An 18,433-nucleotide genomic window follows, 5' to 3' on the forward strand; every position below is an offset into this window, starting at 1 on the left:
TTGAGTGACTTTTCTTGTGTTTTTGGGTCAGTAGTGGTGTATGTCTTGGAGCTCTGGCATGGAAACCATCTGCGTTTAGTACCAGCCTTTCTGTGCTCACTGAAACCTCAGTGCCTGTCGCCACCAAGTCTTGCTGCAGGTCTTTTGCAGTCACTCGAGGGTTTTTCACAACCTGCCTTCTCAGAAATCTGGTTGCCGCCATTGATAGCTTCTTTTTTCTGCCCTGTCCAGGTATTTCAAATTATTTTGTACCCCTAGCCAGTTCAGGTATTTCATGTGTTCCAGCTCAAGCACACCTGGTGCAACTAATGAAGCCCTTGATTAGCTGCATCATCAGGTGTGCTTGAGACAACACCTGTTTTGAAAATTTTTGCTGTCGGGAGGGAGTTGAAAAATTTTTAAACTGGAGAAGTCATTATAAGTTGCATTTTCAGTTGAATTTGGCAAAACCACTTGAAGTATTCATTGTGTTGAACTATTTCAATTGCTTTTGTTTGATTTGTTCATTGCAAACAGCTGAAAGTCTGTAAATTTTAACAATAAACCTGATGAAATGGAGGTTGAATAATTTTGTCTGCAACTGTAGTACACGACGTAAAGCATTCAAGTAATTCTAATAAGTTGGGCAAAATTTGATGTAAAAATCACAGATTTGTTTTTGTCATATGCACAATCAAGACATTAATAAGGACTGAATTCAGAGTTGTCCATCCTTCATCCATTTTCCATACTGCTTATCCTACATAGGGTTGCAGGGAGTCTGGAGCCTATCCCAGGGAACTTTGGGCATTAGTAAGGACTGTCCTTCCATTTTGTAGCCTATACCACGATACAGAATTTTCATATCTTTAAATGATTAAATGCTGCATTTTTATTCCTTTGCACCTTACTGGAATATATGAAATAGCTATACTTGAGCTCTGTCATGACATTAAATAATAATACCACTATAAGAACTGATGATTTCTACAGATGTAAATCGGTAAAGAAACCATGCCTGTAATTATACAGTTTATAACATGGTCAGTTGACTAACCCTATCAAAGTCATTGCCTATAGTTAATTGAATTCACTCCATTTTAATCTGTTCTGGAGCAGAGCTTATCAGTGTAATTGAATACCAAAACAAATCGAAACAACAAATTGAATACAAAGTGCCTTGTGAATACACATGATTTTTCCAGTGAATTTTGGGTGGGTTTAAAGAAAATGCAGCTCAGAAGGACACAGCTTGAGGAAAATGCTGTGAACAATGACATACATGGGAAACTACTGATGATCCACTCAACAATTTCTGATTTAATTAATCAAGATAGTCTCTATAATGACAGGAGTCAAATTAATATCTGCTCTGTGCACATCTCTGACAGCAAAGTAAATGAACATCTGCTCAGTAGGACATTTTAATCAGTAGCGGTCCTTTTCTGGCCCTTTTCTGGAATACAGAACAAGGTAAGTATTGTCAGTATTGGGCTGGTACAAACAATAAAGAATGTAATAGTACAGGATAATGTGAGGTAAGGAAACATTGAGACAGGATTTAACAGAGGGTTACAACTGTAATATTCAGTATCCTTCTAGAAATATGTTCTAAAATGTTTTCTGATGTGATTGTTATAAAGAGGAATCAGTCCCTAAGTATGTCAGGAAAGGGTCTAGACCACTCTAGATATGATTAGATTCTGTTTCTAATAGCCACTGTAAGTTTTTTTTTTAACGTTAAGTGTTCTATTAAAATGTTAAGCCAATGCAGAGAGGATATTTTAAATTAGTAATATGATCTTCTTGGCTATTGTTAGTGATGTTAGTGCAAATGGTTGGACCTGTCAGGGTATTTGAAGTGATGGTAGATTACAGAGTATTATGATGGTGGGCAGTGTGCGATGCTGATACTGTGAGTGGTGATTTGGCTGAATTCAGAGTTGTCCATCCATCCAACTATTTTCCATACCGCTTATCCTACTCAAGGTCGCAGGGAGTCTGGAGCCCATCCCAGGGATCTTGGGGCGCAAGGCGGGGGACACCCTGGATGGGGTACCAACACATCTCAGGGCTCAATCCCACATACACAGTCACACACCCATTCACACACTAGAAATGTGTGGAATCTGGAAATGTGCCTGTCTTTGGACTGGGGGAGGAAACCAAATTGCCTGGATGAAACCCTGAAGCATGGGGAGAACATGCGAGCTCCATGCAGACAGGGCAGAGGTGGTATTCAAACCTCCATGCCCCCTTGAATTCAGAGTTGCCCAGTTGAAAAATCACTTTAATGTTATAATCTAGTTTAGGTTTCAGAATTAATTTCAAGTAACTGCTTTGTATGAATTTTCCCTATAATTTGAGTTTCTCAGACTAGACATCCCAATGATTAAAAAACCAAGAGTACATGCACTCACTGGGCACTTAGGAACGCCTGCATCAAACGGCAAGAAGAAGAAAAAGAAAAGGAGCAGCAACAACAACAATAACAAAAACAGACAATGGCCAGTCTGGTTTGGGCTGACAGATATGTTTGGTAACTATCCATCCATCCATCTTCTATACCGCTTATCCTACAAGGTCATGGGAACCTGAAGCCTATCCCAGATAGCATTGGGCACAAGGCAGGGTGCACCCTGGACGGGGTGCCAATCCATCGTAGGGCAGCTTGGCAAATATTGCTATGGTAATTCAAATAACCACTCTTTACAGCCATGGTGAGCAGAAAAGCATCTCAAAATGCAAAACACATCAAACTTTGCAGTGGATAATCTAAAACAGCAGAAGACCACATTAAGCTTCACTCCTGTCAGCCAAGAACAGAATTTGGGCTACAGTAGGTACAGGGTTTCCGAAATTAGACAGCTGAAGGCTGGAAAAGACCATGCGCCGTTGTAGCCCATCCACCTCAAGGTTCGATGTGTTGCGCATTCAGAGATGCTTTTCCGCTTACCACTGCTTGAATAACTGCATGAATAATTGAGGGGTCGGTGACTGTATAGCATTAGAAAAACTCCCTGCTGAAAAACCCCCAAAACAATAGAAACCCTCATAGAATTTATAAAGTAATGTTTCAATGGTTATAACAGGAGTTGTATTGATTTTAATGGAAACTGTAGGCTAATGGTCCTTGTGGGTCTCTACTGGTAATTTGTTGCCTTCTATTGGTGGCAGGTTATGTCTAGTGGATACCATTAAGGGTCAGTAATTGTAATGGTTTTAATGGTTAGCTGATAGTTTAATGGATAACTGATGGTTTCGATTGATATTTATTTATTTATGTATTTCCCAGCAGGGCTTATAGACATTAAAGACATCATGATACATTTCTGTAGTTTTCCACTTGTGATTCATACTGTAACATAGTCCCTAATTTTAGGCTAGGTCTAAAACGGGACTACATAGTAAACAATATTTAGACATGACTGCAGTAGATATGGCTGTGGACGGCAAAATTATTCTCAGGTTAATAGTCAGCTAGAAGGGGGGAGCTGTTTGGTGGTGGTGGTTTCTTTATTTGTTAAATCTGTGCCAAGTATCCGACTTTACTGTCTTTTGTTTCACCGCAGGTGGCGTAATATTCTGAGGCGTTATTCCCACTCCAGTAGATTCATCCATTGATCCATTCAGTTTCCGGTGTAATCCCGTTCTCGGCGCACTTCTCGCGATACTCCAGTAGGGGGAGGATACGGCACAGCGCGGTGATCTCATTGCTTCAGTAAACTGCATGGTGCAGCTGGACCGAGTAGCAACTTTGAAGCAAACTTTTCACTTCTAGCGCCATTGAAATAAACGGATTACAGTGTTTCTACAGTGTATATGTGGAGAAGCAGGAGTAGATGGGGTTGGGTGAGGACGGCGGTGTGCGGCTGTGTTTAGGAGCGGAGAGGAAACGCTGTTTAGTATTTCTCTCATGCAGGGCAGCTGTTGTTGAAGAGGGAGTGGGAAGGTGAGTAAAGCAGTTTAAACCCGGGATGCGGATGCCTCTTTGCTCTTCATTTAAACCCTATGTTTTTTTTCAATTAATATTATTATTATTATTATTAATGTTGTCTGAATGTACGAGTGTTTCTTTTTTATTATTATTATTATTATTATTATTATTATTTATAAAACTGAGTTAATTCACGGCGCTTTAACGTGGCACCAGCTGTGTCATTCTTTTTCAATCAAATCCTCTTGTTAGCTTCAACCATCAATGCGGTACGTGGACTGGTTCGGTTTCCCAGAACACTGCTGGAAAAAACAAGCGTTTCGACGACAGGAAACGAAACTTTTACATGCAGGGACTCCAAAATAACGTTTCGGACGGGTGTCAGGTTGGTTTTTTGTTCACACAGGACGCTGTGTTTGAGGTGCTCAGACCTTTTGTTTCACCAAACCGGGGCCCAGTTTCCCCTAACACACACACACACACACCGGAGTCAGTAGTTTTAATGTGTGTGGGAAGTGGTTTTCACTCTGAGATTTCGTTTGTCGTTTTTAAAAAACAAAAACAAAACAATACCGCTCTCTTAACCCTGAAGAAATGGACCTATGGGAGTGATAGCTAGCTTTCTGCATTGTGTCCTGCAGTAAGAGTTCAGACCTGTTATCAGCTCTAATCAACTGTAATTGCTGTTTACTTTGCAAACGAGGCGTTTGAGCAAGCTGTTCTTGTCAGAAGTGTGTTCCTGGCCCACTGTTCACTTCATCATTTCTAGTCTTTATTTTATCTATTTATTTCTTTTACTATTACTGTTTGCTAGGACTTTGTGGAGTAATGGTGCCCATGTGAAGATGGCTGGCTAGCTAACTGTATTTTTCTATCTACTTTTGTCGAGCACAGGCACCAGGAGGAATTGAGTTAATTCACTGACTTTTTCATTCTACTGGATAATTGAGATGACCAAGTGGAGTACCCTTGGGCACCTTCTTTTGAATCACCTCCCCCGTTCTTTACACCTCCCCTGGTGCTGTATCCATTCTGCACTTGCGAATTCATTGTTAGTTGGGCTGTTTTTCATTACGTACGTTCTCGGAAGTAAAGGAACCTTTCCGTGTCGCTGGGGTGCGGCCATCATGGGTACGACCTTTTTTTTTTTTTTACCTTTAGTACGCATCATTTCTCTGGAAACGTGAACATCAGGCTGTCTGGGATGAAGTGAATGGAACGGCAGAAGTGAATGCAAAATCGAAGAAATGCCGCGTTATTCGCAGGAGCGTGCGATTTAAACGAATTTTTTCTAAATTACCGCAGATTTCAGCCGAGACGCATCGTGTGACACCATCGCAGCGCACGTTCGGACAAAACCCTCTTCGATTCGGGTGCGCCAAACGTGAGGACAGCTGAAAGGTCTCATTTACTGTGAAACATCACTGCGAAAGACAATTCCGTGCATTTGCGATTTCACCATTTCACTTAGTTTTCCTCAGAAAAAATCTCCGCAGATTGCATCGAAAATTTCGAAGAAAACAAAAACGAAGCAAAATCAAGCATTTTTGGCTGCGACAATCCCCCCCCCCCCCCCAAAAAAAAAAAAATCCTGTATAGATCAGAATATGGTGTACCTTTTAAAAGTAATCTAAAGTAGGGATGGGCGATTATAGACTTAAAACTGTATCATAATAGTTCATGGTATTTTTTTTTTGTGTGGCAACGATATGAATAACGATATGAAAATAATAACATTCAACACTTTTGAAGGTTTTCGGCGGCAAGTCACATCAGCATACAGCCTCGAGAGCCGTGCGGAGACAAACATTGATTAAAGAAAAACAAAAAACAAGAGGATAACTTAATCCTGACCATCATCAAATACTAAACTATACCAGTTAAGGTAGGCTGGAAAGTAGAATATGAGTAGAGTTTTATTCACAAATTGAAATTCCAACGAAAACACAAACACCAGTATGCGCAGGATTTATAATCTAAACCCAGGAACGACAAATGGAAATGCTGTATCTGAAGCGCTTCCATATTACTGAGGAAGCTCCTTTTTGGGGGATTAATTCTTCTTCCTCATCTGGGGTTGAAACGCCGCCTTCCGTGATGCTCGTTCTCTTTCTAGTCTCATCAACTATATCATCAGTATTGTAGGACGGCAGATTCTTATCACAAGGAGGAATGGCACTGGTATATTATGGACGATACGATACGTCACAGCCCTAATCTGAGTGATATAATTGGACCAGGTTTAAAGCTGTATTCTAACGGCTCATTAAAGGGACACACCATGCGTTTTCCCAAGCAACAGCTTCCTACTAAAGGTGCGAAATGCGTATCCTTGATGGAACCACACCAGTGACGACCAAATTCGGTCGTTAAGAATAGTTTTAATCAATTACTGATTATTTCTAAACTTAAAACATTTTTGCCTTTCCAAGATTTGGAGAAGGTTATTCATGCTTTTATCACATCAGGCTTAGATTATTGTAATTTGTTGTACTTGGGTTGTCCTCGGTCATCTCTTGCTCGTCTCCAGATGGTTCGGAATGCGGCTGCAAGGCTTTTGACCAGGGCAAAGAAATATGATCATGTCACCCCAATTTTAGCATCGCTCCATAGGGTCCATTTTAGGATCCAGTTTCAAGATTCTGTTGTTTGTCTTTAAAATTCTTAATGATCAAGCTCATTCTTATCTTAAAGATACCACATTCATCTAGCAGATTTTTAAGATAGGTTGCTTCTGTATGTCCCCCGATCCCATTTAAAAACCAAGGGGGATTGAGCTCTTTCATTTTCCGCCCCTTGTTTATGGATACAGTTGCCACTGCACATCTGCCTTGCACCCTCTATTATCATTTTTAAAAAGAGGCTTAAAACATATCTCTTCTCCCGGGTGTTTTAAATCTAATTTTTACTATTGTCTATTGTCTGTCTTTAGTTGGTTTTATTCTGTTTTCTATTTTACGTTTCTTTACTCTGTTCAGCATATTGGTCAGCTTTGCTGTGTTTAAATGTGCTATATAAATAAAATTTGCTTACTTACATACAGTAGCAAAGTAAAGTACATTTTGGTGGGTTTTATTTGTGGCAGAATCCGGTCCAAGCATCTGCTTGAGGCAGTTCAGCCTTGCTCAAGGATCCAATAATGGTTCTCGGGCAGTCATGGGATTTAAAGTTGCAACATTTTGGTCACTAACTCGCACAAGGAAACGTCCCCCTGAAACACATGAAATACGTTCATATGGAAATGTTTGTGATTTTGAATTGACTGACTGATCGATCCTGAAAGTAATTTGTTCAGTAGGTTGGTCCCGGATTGTCTTTATCCCTGCGAGAAGTCTTCTTGCTCCGACCCCCCCCGAGTATTTTTCAATGGTGTTTTTTCAATGAGAAATCCAACCCGGACGTAACATATGCCGCTCATTTCGGACTCGAAGTTCCAGGATGTAGTGTTATGTAATGTTATGTCTGGTATTGGGAATGAACGTTGGGCAGAATGAGGAACAGAGTGTACTGATGAGAAGATGAGCGCGCTAGACGGACTGAAGGACTAAAGCACTGCTGTGTCGCTCTCTTTAGATAAAGATGAAGCAAGATCTAATTCTGCATTTGACTAAAGGTCCTAGCTCTGACTGGGGAAAAAAATCCGAAGCAAATGAACTCTCAAATCTCGAGTAGAATTCCTACTCGGGAACTCGGGATGTGTCCGTCAACTCGAGTTCAGCAAGTGACAACATGGCTGCTCACGGCATCAGCCATAAACCAAGTAGTATATCTTACCTTTGAGATGCTGTATATACAAGGATTTGCTTTAGATATATTTGCTTGTTAAATCTTTCAAATTTTAGGTGAATTTGATGAGTGAGGTAAATTTTCTTCGCTCATCACAGTTGGTTAGATAGATCGATGCCAACAAAATATGAACCTTGAAGCATTCATGTTTATTTATTAATTTTTTTTCTTCCTTCTCCCCCCCCTACTTTGTAGTAGTGCTGGGTGAGTTTCACAATTAATTTGATTAACGTTTAAACACGATTTCTGGAATATTCTAAACGAGATTTGACAAAACATCCGTAAACAAACGGTATTAAAAGTTTAAACCAATATGAAGGACAAACACAGTCTGCTCTTAACTTGATAAACACCTCCCAGTTCCTGCTCTACTTTCAAACACTATGCACTTAGATTTAAAACAAAAAAAAGAGACACACACCAAGATAAACAGGCAGCACTTTGCCAAGGCCCGAGCTCATAGCAACGAAGGTTCAAATATCACTTTGAGAAGTCTGAGAAGTTTGAGAAGTCAGTTGAGCAAGTTTGTGTAAAATGTAACACGTTACATCCTATGCGGTAATTCGCGTTTTGAAACTTTCATAAAAAGACGCAATTTCATGTATAATTTCATCGTCTAAGAACAAAAAATTGAAAACGTAATCCAGAATCATTCATAAAGCTGTAAAATAAATCTAGCCCTGACCCCCCCCCCCCCCCCCCCCCCCCCCAAAAAAAATCGCCCTGCCCAATCTTTGTAGGTGGAACTCATGTTCGTCGCAAATTTACATTATTCTGAGCTCTGACTTCCCACATTTGCGTTAAGTCGAATGCAGCCTAAATCCCACTACCACCACTACCAACTTTTAGTTGAACAGCATTGTGGGTAACGTGGTTCACCAGCATGTACGTAGACCAATGAAACAAGTTTAAACTAAAAATGTCAAATCTTTTGAGTTTTGTTCCGGCGTGAACCTTACACACCCTTGACAATTAATATGCAAGTCGCTCAGAGAAGATTTTTCCCCTGACTTCAGCGTTCCCACTGATCCCCATTCAATCGCAAAACCACCACGAAATCCATGTCATGCTCGTGAACTCATCAGAGCATTTTGCGAGATGTTAACTGGCTGCAGGACATTTACGAGCTAACGGTGCCATGTTAAAGATCCAACGCGCACGTTTATTTACTGACGCTTTCAGGTTTCCGATTTGTGGAAATAGGGCAGGACAGTTATGGGAAAATTCTGGTGCTGACCCTAGCACAATAGTGTACACTAGTTTTTGGTATACGAGTGTGTCTGTTTAGCTCTTCACGTTAAAAGAGGTTGACGTTAACTGCACTGCAGCAGCCGCCCACAGTTTTGCATAATTTGTTTTGGGGGGAAAGTACTAAAAGAATGAAGGAGCGCTCGTGGCCTTCAGTAGTTTATCAATGTCATGTAGAAATACAGTTTTCTCTTTTTTGAACCCGGTATGTTCATTGAACAAAAGTTTTGAAACTAGCATATTTCAAAGGGCACACTAAACCTGGAAATAATGTTTTCCAAGACGTCACTATCTACTATATACTTAGACTTAACGCTACATCCTTATTATAGCATACCAATATCTCATCACATCTTTAGTGTAGTAAAGCTGAGTATGGAAGAACACCGGCTAGTAGTTGATGTTGTTTACCATTAGCTTTATTTCAGGGACCAGTCCTTAATTAAAACACTTTTAGCTTCAGATTCCAGCCTGGACTCAAATCCTGAACCCAGCAGTTTGGAAGAAGTTGTGATCAAAATGAGCGATAGAAACACCACAATGTGCTGAAGATGCATGTTTCTGCTTCATGGATCTTTTTTTTTGTTTGTTTGTTTGTTTTTGTTGCTCCGTAGTAGCATCTGCCAAACGTAGGTGTACAGCAGGGCAAGCTGTTTAACAGCTTGCTTTGTAGTATTACACCGTGTTACAGAGCAAATGTTTAACTCCGAGCCCGGTGCTAAGTGGTGAAGGGATCACAGCTGGATGTTTTTCCCTGTGTGAAGAGCATGACTTGCAGTTAGCACTCGCGGCTCAGACACCTGCTCTGCGTGCTGACTGGAGTTTCCTCTTGCTTCTGGACAAAACACATCTATCCTGCATATGCAGAGGGGAAAAATCAATTGTTCCACAGTCCCTTCACTCTATTTTACTTCGTATAGAAAAAATTTATTGTTTTTAAAGCTGCAACACTGCTATACTGAGCCAAAGGATATTTAGAGAAAGTAAACACTTGATGTGACACAAAATATTTTAGTCTAGCTAATCCTGTAATTATCTCATCGTTTATTCAGCACTGGCTCCGTGTCCTCCGTGTTCGGGTGACTTCTGGGATTTCGGAGTGTGCTTGCCAAAGATTTGTTCTTTTACTGTCTTCATGACCCTAAGCCGGTTTTGTTTTTTCTTCTTCTTTGGTTCATTTACTAACGTGCAGTGTGAAAACAAACCCAAAGCGTAAGAGTATTTCACTCGGATACAGACTCGGCAAACAGGTGCGAAAGCACTTCCATGTAGTATCACTCCCAAAGCATGCCAGGAGAGCCGTGTTTAGTGACTGCATTACCGTAAGATACAAGGAGCGTTTAAGTCCGGTCAGAGCGTCAGTTCAGCATGTTGGTCTAATGTTTGTTTACACGGCAATGGTTAACGTTTTAACCAGAGATGACACAATACCACTTTTTTTTCTTTTCTGATATCAGCTGATATCGATAACTATTATTGTGGTGATCTTAAAATACCACTTGGATTGATTAAAATAAATAAATAAATAAATTTTTAGCTGAAGCACTTTAGGCTTAAGGGTTACTAAGCGAGCCATTAGGGCGCAGACACAGGATTAGATACACACTAAAACCACTTTAAGAAGGAATGATATATGAAATCCGATCACTGGAGACGCAGCCGTAATGCCAGGTGTAAGCAGCTATGCATTTCGGCTGTCCGCTCACGATGGGGTCTCTCAAGACCGACGTTAATACTAGGTGTGAACAGGGCCCAACTTTGTCTCAATTCAGTGCAACTATAAACATTTAAAAAGCTGGACGTGGTGTTCATTAAAAAAAAAACCAGTAAAATTGTAAGTGCTCGCTGTGGTAACGCAATCTACTTCGGAGTAGTAGTAATAACTCCGCTTTGGATCGGACAGTTATTTCCTTTAACAGCATGCTCTGTCCTGTTTTATTCCTTATTTCATATACAGTGGGGGAAATAAATATTGAACACGTCAACATTTTTTTTTTCAGTAAATATATTTCCAGTGAGGCTATTCACATGAAATTTTCACCAGACTTCAGTATTAACTCAAGAAATACACACATATAAAGAAATCCAAACATTAAAGTCCATAAATGAAGTTATGTGTAATAAAGAGGAATGACACAGGAAAAAAGTATTGAACACGATAACTGAAATGTATTTAATACTTAGTGGAGAAGCCTTTGTTTGTAATGACGGCTTCAAGACACTTCCTGTATGAAGAAATTAATCAGCCGCAGTATTCAGGTGTGATTTTGGCCCATTCCTCTAAACATACTGTCTTTAAATCTTGTTCAATTGGATTGAAGTCAGGTGATTGACTGGGCCATTCTAACACCTTGATTCTTTTTCTCTGAAACCAATTGAGAGTTTCCTTTACTGTGTGCTTTGGATGGTTGTCCTGCTGGAAGGTCCACCCACATCTCATCATCATCCTGGTGGATGGCAGCAGATTCTTCTCAAGAATCTCCCCATAAATGGCTCCATTCATCGTTCCTTCAATTATAAGAAGTCTGCCAGTACCATGCGATGAAAAACAGCCCCACACCATGATGCTTCCACCTCCAAACTTCACTGTTGCTATAGTGTTTTTATGGTGATGTGCAGTGCCATTTTTTCTTCAAACATGGTGTGTAGTATGACAGCCAAAAAGTTCAATTTTGCTCTCGTCTGACCAGACTACACTCTCCCAGTATTTCATAGGCTTGTCCAAATGAGTTGTAGCAAACTTTAAACGAGCTTCAACATGCCTTTTCTGTAGTAATGGAGTCTTGCGGGTGAGCGTGAGAAGTGGAGTGCATTGCCTATTGTTTTCTCTGTGAAGATGGTATCTGCTGCCTTCAAGTGTTTCTGGAGCTCTTTCCGAGTGGCCCTTGGCTCTTGGGCTACTCTTCTGACTATTCTTCTGACTCCCTGGAGTCTGAAATCTTACGAGGTGCTCCTGTGCGTGGCCGGGTTGATGACGGAGCGATGTTGCTTCCACTTGCAGATAATGTCCCCAGTGGTGTTTTCTGGACGATTCAGAAGTTTTGAAGTACGTCTATATCCAATACCATCAATATGATTTGCAACAATAAGGTTCTGAAGGTCTTGGGTGAGATCTTTCATTTTACCCATCATGAGATGTTTGTGTGACACCTTGGTAATGAAAAGCCTTTTTACAGAGCATCAATTTCCAAACCCAGCTGATTAATTTGCACAGATAGGAGGTATAATTACTTACGGATTTCAGCTGATTTCTTATCTTGCCTTGGTGAACTGCTTTTTCTTAGTTTGTTCAATACAGGAAGTGTCTTGAAGCGGTCATTACAAACAAAAGTTTGTCCACTAAGTATTAAATAAATTTCAGTTATCGTGTTCAATACTTTTTTTCCTGTGTCATTCCACTTTATTACACATAACTTTATTTATGGACTTTAATGTAGTGAATTCTTTATATGTGTGGATTTCTTGAGTTAATACTGATGTCTGGTGAAAATTTCATGTGAATAACCTCATTGGAAATATATTTACTGAAAAAAAATACTTATTTCCCTGCAGTGTACATATGTAAATATTCCTTACTCAGGGCTCGTGTAAACATGTGGAGTACTCCGTGGTGAGTACAGCTAGGAATGATGCTCCAGGAGTACTAATGAAGGAAATATAATTGCAGCCTTTTGCTCCAATCATATTTTAAAAAGCCACTTTAGGAATAAGTGTTCATTTATGGCGTAACATGCAGTCGTCTGACACGATTGCGTAAATAAAAGACTCCGCATTTTTGCCCTTCTGGAAAAGGCAGGAGTGCGGCGGAATGAATTTGCAAGTCAATGTGCCCTTCTGTAACGCGCCCCGGCATTGCTCGGTGGCCACTGATTAATTTGCCTGTGTTCTTCAATAATGCCTATGACTTTGTTTCCTGTTGTGCTGCTGGGAACGGTAAAGCTTTTTTGTCTGTGGAAGCCAATTGAGACCAGTGTAAGCTTTTTTTTTTTTTTTTTTTTTTTTTTTCATTCTTTCTCCCTTTTCTTTCTTTAGAGTGCTGCACGGAAGGAAATACATATGAACAATGCAAACGGTCTCCCCGATCACATTTCATCGGCATTCATAAAACACTTTGTCGGATTTAGTGGATTCATGCATCAAAATCGTCTGAATTGTTTCCCATATGTACGCTTGCGTGTACCTAATCGTGTGTCTGTGCCCTAAGGGTTCGCTTAGTAAATATGATGAATCAACGGGAAAGGGCAGGTTTACTCGGAGTAACTAGGAGCAGCACGTTCTGGAGTCTTGCATGACCTGTGTCTTCATGCGATTACTTGGCAGCAGAGTTCAGAAAGGAGTTAAGCAGGTGTTTAGGAGGTGTTTGATTTCAACAACCCTAACACACAACTCTCGCTTTCTTCTCGTTTCAACCCCGTCAATCAGACACCGAGGTTTCGATCACGAGAAAGGGCCGTGCAGGTAATAAGCTCAACGTTGCTGGCTTTGAGAAAGAAATGCACAGTGTGGTTTAAGCCAGAACCGCAGCCGAGCTAAACGGAGCATGCTTTCCCATCTCGGTCCCGTTCCCGAGCCCAGCTGTGTCTGAAAATAGTTAGCACTTGGCAGGACTCTGTCTGACCAGACAAGTGTAATGGGGCTTAAGAGAAGAGAAACGAGAGACGCTTCCCCGATCGGAGCAGTGTGCACGGCTTTTTTTTTTTTTTTTTTTTCCTCAAGGAAAACACGCCTGTACATGTTTGTGTTGAATCTTTTCAACAGCCATTCTGGGGAACCACACAGAGGTGCAAGTAGGGGCGGAATAATCTGGATCTCTTTTAACACTGATACGGTGGTTAATTTTTAGCCAGGGACTTGCTACAATAATAATAATAAGCCTCTGAAACATGTGACGGTGGGGCAGAAGTGAAACATACAAGGTATCAATAAGCACGCTGTGCCTACAGGACTCATTTTATTAATAAAGGTAATCTAAATGGTTTGTTAAAGGTGCTGAACTATTTTCTCTCTCTCTCTCGTAAACAAGGGTGAAAAGCAAGGAGCAAGTCTGAAATAAATCTTCTGTTTTGGAAGTTCCAATTGTTAACAAGTCAGATCGGGTTTCCAGTCTCACCTGCTGGTCTCCATAATCTTTAACTGTCCTTTGTCTAATGTACCATGATTGTGTCTGAAAGTCCTTCCAAGTAAGACTATGTGTAAATGCATCGGTAGTAATTGGATTGTCTGTGAAGGAAGAACGGTCCAGACTGCCCGGTCTGTCTGCTCTCTCATAGTTATTATGGGTTATTATGTTAGACCAGTACTTTTTTTTTTCTTCCCTCCCCTCTTATATTGATATTATGGCTCCTACGCAGTGAATCAGCAGTGAATTTCTCTTAGCCGCTTCTATTGAAAATAATTTCTAACACCGCACCAGGGAATTGTCCTACCGGATTGGTCAGAAGGTGCACCTTATTTTTCTATAACAGCACGGCTCAGATAGGAATTCCGGCTATAACATAAACAACAGTTTTATATTAACGTGCTCGTTCTGATTATTATTGTTTCTTTAGTAAATATTATACTATAGCCAGAGGCTTGTACGATTGACTCTCGGCATAATCTACAATGGATTTTTTTTTATTTTTTTTAAACCTGTTTTGTTTAACAAAGTAAAATGAGTATTTTTTGATGTAGGGACACTTTTTTGTTTGTTTGTTTTTTGTTAGGAGACTTTATTAATTTAACGTTTATGGAAGGATTCTCGGTTGTAAGTGCTGTGACGGTCATAGTGCTTTGCAAAGTTTTCCCAGCACGGGAAGGTCTTCAGGACCGATCCTTCAGGAATTTACGCCTTCCAGTTTCTCAGTGAAATGACACTGCGGTTTTTTTGAGAGCGCGTGAACGAGGGCTTGGTGGGGGAACAACTGTTAATCGCAGTTTTTAAGTAGCTGAGAACACAAGCGAGCTTTTCTATCGGATATGGTTGTATTTTAAACCGTTAAAATGCATGACGAATCATTGATTTCTAAAATAAGCATTATCTTTGGCGAATCGCCGTGGTTTGAAGCGAACATACTCCAGACCACATGCTTTAGAGATGGACTGATTGATCGGTTTTGAACCGATAACCGATAGCTGGAACGATCGGTTATCAGTAAAAATCCACACCCATAGATTTTTCCCAGGTTGTGTCAGTTGTGGGAAGGGTTGCGAAGGGTCCGCTGTCATTATACAGTACGAGAGCGGCCTCTAGAGGCGAAATAAAAACTGTCACTGACCAATTTTATTGTGCTATTTTATGTGTTTTTGATTCATTTTGGACCTCTGTTTTTTTGTTATTTGAGTGTTACTTTTTGGATCAGGTTGAGTGTATATATATTTTAATATATATTAATATATATATACATTTGTTTCATTTAAATGTACAGTAAATTTTCATAGTACCATCAGTTGCTTCTTTTTGTAATAAAGTTCATCAATATTTTATTTTGAGTGTTATGTTTTCATTCAGTATCAGGTGATTTAATCGGTTATCAGTAGGTATATCAGCCAACTTGGTTATCGGTAAAATCGGTCTCGGTTGACCCTCTAATGCTATGAAAAAATTTATGAAAATCTGTACGTTTTTACATGGACAACATTAATACGATATTAACCAGATTACGACACTAGCATGTAAACAGTGATGATTGACCTTAATCCAACTAAAGTCATACTCTAGGAGTACTCCTGTTTTAGTCGCATTATGGAAGTGCATTATAGACATGTACAGATCTTAAGCACACTATTAATGTCGCGTCGGAGTTTTCACCGCATTTTGTGACTGGACTCGTACACACATGGCAGTGCTCAACCGTTTGATGGCAAACAAGAGAGTACGGCTGCGTCCCAAACCGCGTAGTCACCTACTACAGTATATAGTAGGGGAGATACACATATCTCGGCTACTATATAGTAAGCAAGTACGAGGTTTCGGACGCAGCCCACAGCTTCAAGCATTTTGCACGTATAGCATAACATAAACTTGAGGCTTTCGTAAAATTAAAAACAAAAACACCAAAAACTGTATACGGGACCATAATGAAGACGAACTGTATGCCGATAGGTGAAATTCTGGAGGGAACGTCGGACGGCGTGGCGTGGGGATTTAATGACGTGTGCCGTTAATCAATCTATGTTCTATAACATGTAAAATGGGAACATGAAAGGAGTATTCTAAAAGCGATTCATGTAAACACCTTAATCACAATATTGTCTTATTCAGAATAAGCTCAATAATTAGGTTACTGCTGTCCATGTAAATGTAGTCAGTGATGCACTTTGGGGGGGGGGCAGCACTCCGCTGTGCATTATTTTTGTATAATCGTATGGTCTGGAGTGTGTTATTTGTCAATTACGTATAACGGCAGCTCTGACAGTGCTTTCGGTAATTTAAGACACACGGGAGAGTTACCGGAGAACATTCTAGTTTCTGGTTAACATGACAAGCTACATTTTGTTGTCTTATTAGCTTGAAGAGAGGAAACAATGACATGCTGGTGACAGAATGACTGTTTTGTAGCATAAGTGATAACAGGAACTAATTTATCACATGGACATTCCACAACATTAAATGATTAATTGCAACTGTAAACCGTTTAAAACGCATGACTTGTCCTTAATAAAACGTAGAATTTGTAATCATTGGCAAATTGTTGTAGTGTGAGAGGAAGAAAACACTTCAGGGTGCTCTGGTATTTGTATAGAATCATCTTCAGGTTCGTACCGGTAATTGGCCGCATCACACCAGCTTGTTGCGCGTGCCGTGTCATGTTTTACTCCTGACTTATCAGACCAGGGTGTTGTGGCCTCCTGCATTCTTTTCGCTTTGCTTCTTTAGACTCAGATTGCAGTGTTTTTGAGCTGAAATTGTGGCTTTTGGTAGCTGAAGGCTTCTGGGTGTTATGAACACCGCTCTGCTCTGATGTACCGTTTACATGACCTTCTGACTCACGAGGTCAGCTTATCTCCAACGATCACCTGGCACTTTTAGTTAAAGCCAAAACAAAAGCATCGCTTACGTCTGTCCAACCACTGTTTCAAAATAATCTGTGGGGGGAAAATTCACGTTTAGTATGAATGTTTATTATTATTATTATTATTATTATTATTATGACTATTTTAGTCATACAGTGGTCATTGTGGCATTGCCTGTTTTACCTTAGCTTTGCCTTTTAAAAATCAAGGCTTTTTTTATTTTTATTTTATTAGAATTTTTTTAAAAACCTGCCTTTATGGTGAATGATGGGGCCAAAAAGGGGAAATTAGTCATTCTGACTGTGTGTGTGTGTGTGCTGGTTTACTCATAGGAAATCGTCATATGAGATATGATTGCTGCCCTGTGGGCAAGAATAACAATTAAACCGCTGGCATCTGCAATGTCTCCAGATATTTTGAGAACCTATACACTGTATAGTCATGAACACACACTCATTTGTCTCACTTTTAATTACAGTGTCATGCGCTTGTTTCTTCATGTGATTTTTGTTATGCAGGACAACCGGAAGTTCTATTGAAAGTGGGATGGAAGGTGAACTGGACAGGAATCAGGGTGCAAGTAAAAGGTCAAGGGTTAAACAAGTTGCATCCGGATTATTAAGAGTTTATCAGCTATCAGCTCTCTACATGATTTTGCCTTGCCATGACTTTTACTCTGATCATGTTACCCTGTAGTTTTGGGACGATTGACAATAGTTTCTAGTTTCTAGTAACCATTGTAATCTACAGTTAAAATGTCCATCTGAAAACATGGTACCTGCAGCTTTAAAGCGCACCTATTATGGTTTTGAAACGTGCATAATTTTTAACGTTTTACTGGTCTCATGCAATAGATTTGCATGCGTCCAAAGTCAAAAAACACTCTCTTTTTTCCCCAATTATTTTTATTTCAGTTCAAACGATCTCCAGTTTCACTTCTACTGAACACTTCTACTGAACACTTCACTAAAAAACACTTTAATGTGCTCATAAATTAAACTGCAGCATTACCATTTTTCCCCCCAGTGTCACAAACGACTCGTTAAATGATCTGTTCTAAATGATTCATTCTAAACTCCTCCTTTCAGAGAGCATACTCTGCTGTGATTGGTCAGATGTCCTAGGCTGTTGTGATTTGGTCTACCGCTGTCAGCGAGCAGCTGATGAAGACCAGAGGCGGGGCTTTTTGTTACAACCCTATGTAGGTTAGTGCAGGAAGTAAGTCTGGAGTCACTAACGACTCGTTTCAGCTGTTGAGAGTCCGTTCCTTCTTTTGGGAGTCGATAACTCCTTGTGTCGTGAGCTTTGATTTTTGAAACTTTGCAAACGTTTTTACATTCACAAACGCCTCTATAACACACTTCATGAAAGGTTATATTAGAAAAACCATAATAGGTGGACTTCAGCAAAAATTTACTTTGTCGTGTCACATGATATAATATGTTTCGTTTTCGCCTTGTATCCTGCATGAATCTTAATAGCTTATGT

At 40.0% G+C, this 18,433-nt stretch overlaps 1 protein-coding gene across 5 annotated transcripts in view; it reads left to right on the forward strand.

The window, feature by feature from the left end:
• The first annotated feature begins 3,658 nt into the window (after positions 1–3,658).
• LOC108269607 (signal-induced proliferation-associated 1-like protein 1) overlaps positions 3,659–18,433 on the forward strand; it is a 72,367-nt gene continuing 57,592 nt past the window's right edge. For 3 of the 5 annotated variants that reach the window (XM_017475553.3, XM_017475555.3, XM_017475556.3), the window contains exon 1: positions 3,660–3,931. The gene's annotated coding sequence lies outside the window, so the exon portion shown is untranslated. Of the gene's footprint in view, positions 3,932–18,433 lie in introns of all 5 variants that reach the window. The other 2 variants (XM_017475554.3, XM_017475557.3) reach the window with 1 other exon arrangement.

Source organism: Ictalurus punctatus, chromosome 9 (assembly GCF_001660625.3).
Source record: "Ictalurus punctatus breed USDA103 chromosome 9, Coco_2.0, whole genome shotgun sequence".
Lineage (NCBI taxonomy): Eukaryota > Metazoa > Chordata > Actinopteri > Siluriformes > Ictaluridae > Ictalurus > Ictalurus punctatus.